The sequence below is a fragment of the Neodiprion pinetum genome, unplaced genomic scaffold (genome assembly GCF_021155775.2).
Source record: "Neodiprion pinetum isolate iyNeoPine1 unplaced genomic scaffold, iyNeoPine1.2 ptg000124l, whole genome shotgun sequence".
Lineage (NCBI taxonomy): Eukaryota > Metazoa > Arthropoda > Insecta > Hymenoptera > Diprionidae > Neodiprion > Neodiprion pinetum.
The window spans coordinates 2,501-5,000 of NW_027184537.1; the positions used below are offsets into that span (position 1 = coordinate 2,501).

Sequence of the window (2,500 nt, forward strand, 5' to 3'; positions counted from 1 at the left end):
TTCCGAGTCAAGCGGAGGGCGATGCGCGGCCTCCCGGAGTCGATCCGGGCCGACGGGACTCGTTGAAGCTGCGGTACGAGTCGAGCGAAAGGCGACGCGCGGCGTCCCGGGGTCGATCCGGGCCGACCGGATTTGTGAAAATTTCGGTCCGAGTCGAGCGAAAGGCGACGCGCGGCGTACCGGAGTCGATCCGGGCCGACGGGACTTGTGAAAATTTCGGTCCGGGTCGAGCGAAAGGCGACGCGCGGCGTACCGGAGTCGATACGGGCCGACGGGACTCAGTGAAGTTTCGTTCCGAGTCAAGCGGAGGGCGATGCGCGGCCTCCCGGAGTCGATCCGGGCCGACGGGACTCGTTGAAGCTGCGGTACGAGTCGAGCGAAAGGCGACGCGCGGCGTCCCGGGGTCGATCCGGACAGACGGGACTTGTAAAAATTACGGTCCGAGTCGAGCGAAAGGCGACGCGCGGCGTACCGGAGTCGATCCGGGCCGACCGGATTTGTGAAAATTTCGGTCCGAGTCGAGCGAAAGGCGACGCGCGGCGTACCGGAGTCGATCCGGGCCGACGGGACTTGTGAAAATTTCGGTCCGAGTCGACCGAGAGGCGATGCGCGGCGTCCCGGAGTCGATACGGGCCGACCGGACTTGTGAAAATTTCGGTCCGGGTCGAGCGAAAGGCGACGCGCGGCGTACCGGAGTCGATCCGGACAGACGGGACTTGTAAAACTTTGGGTCCGAGTCGACCGAGAGGCGATGCGCGGCGTCCCGGAGTCGATACGGGCCGACGGGACTCGTCGAAGCTGCGGTACGAGTCGAGCGAAAGGCGACGCGCGGCGTCCCGGAGTCGTTCCGGACAGACGGGACTTGTAAAACTTTCGGTCCGAGTCGACCGAGAGGCGATGCGCGGCGTCCCGGAGTCGATACGGGCCGACGGGACTCGTCGAAGCTGCGGTACGAGTCGAGCGAAAGGCGATGCGCGGCGTGCCGGAGTCGATACGGGCCGACGGGACTCGACGAAGTTTCGGTCCGAGTCGACAGAAAGGCGATGCGCGGCGTCCCGGAGTCGATCCGGACAGACGGGACTTGTAAAACTTTCGGTCCGAGTCGACCGAGAGGCGATGCGCGGCGTCCCGGAGTCGATACGGGCCGACGGGACTCGTTGAAGCTGCGGTACGAGTCGAGCGAAAGGCGACGCGCGGCGTCCCGGAGTCGATCCGGACAGACGGGACTTGTGAAAATTTCGGTCCGAGTCGAGCGAAAGGCGACGCGCGGCGTCCCGGAGTCGATCCGGGCCGACGTCGACTTGTGAAACTTTCGGTCCGAGTCGACAGAAAGGCGATGCGCGGCGTCCCGGATTCGATCCGGGCCGACGGGACTTGTGAAAATTCCGGTCCGAGTCGAGCGAAAGGCGACGCGCGGCGTCCCGGAGTCGATCCGGACAGACGGGACTTGTGAAAATTCCGGTCCGAGTCGAGCGAAAGGCGACGCGCGGCGTCCCGGAGTCGATCCGGGCCGACGTCGACTTGCGAAACTTTCGGTCCGAGTCGACAGAAAGGCGATGCGCGGCGTCCCGGATTCGATCCGGGCCGACGGGACTTGTAAAAATTACGGTCCGAGTCGACAGAAAGGCGATGCGCGGCGTGCCGGAGTCGATACGGGCCGACGGGACTCGTCGAAGCTGCGGTACGAGTCGAGCGAAAGGCGACGCGCGGCGTCCCGGAGTCGATCCGGACAGACGGGACTTGTAAAAATTTCGGTCCGAGTCGACCGAAAGGCGATGCGCGGCGTCCCGGAGTCGATCCGGGCCGGGAGCCTGTCGGAACATCGTCATATGAGCCTCGGTTAATTTCGACAAAGTTCCCGGAGTTCGAAATTTTTTCGATAGCCCGCGGAGGTTTCGCCCCGTAAGCCGACCGTGCTACCACCGTACCGGCGCCGACGTCCTAGCGGCCAGGCTCCTACTAGTAAGAGGAGCGAGTCGGTCGGGCCGGTCTCCCGTCGTCCGCCTGCTACGCCGTACCGGTACGTGCTCGAGCACGATACGTACTTCGGCGTAGACCAGGAGCGGGCGTTCGCGGACCGTTCCGTGCCTCGTACCAAAGAAACTACGCGACTCGCGTTGTTTCATCTATCGTCACTGCATTACCGCGGGTCGGTGTCTCAGACCGAATGGCCCTTGACGCGGTACCAAGAAGTTCGGCTCTCCGTGAAACACGGAAGGCCGAACGCTCCAACGCACGCGTCAACTCGCTTCTTTCCGAGCGTACACTCAAAGACCAGAGATGTTATAACAACGTATCCCAGACGCTTTCAATCTAGCCGACGGGTACGGGAGATCGTTCGAACGCTTATAAGCCGAGTGTCGAAGGTGGCGGCACACGGATCCGGGGCTGCCTGCGTGCAGTCCCGAAACTTACAGTAGACGCGCGGCCGACCGGGCTACGAGACCCGGTCGGCGATGGGTGGCGCACGTCCGAGCCGAGATTTTGTATCGAAGCTCCC

General features: G+C 63.8%; 1 non-coding gene across 1 annotated transcript in view; it reads left to right on the forward strand.

The window, feature by feature from the left end:
• Window positions 1-2,496: 2,496 nt before the first annotated feature.
• The window catches only part of LOC124224262 (small subunit ribosomal RNA), a 1,913-nt gene continuing 1,909 nt past the window's right edge, over window positions 2,497-2,500 (forward strand). The window contains exon 1 of the ribosomal RNA XR_006884586.1: window positions 2,497-2,500. This exon is cut by the window's right edge and continues 1,909 nt beyond it. This is a non-coding gene — a ribosomal RNA (small subunit ribosomal RNA).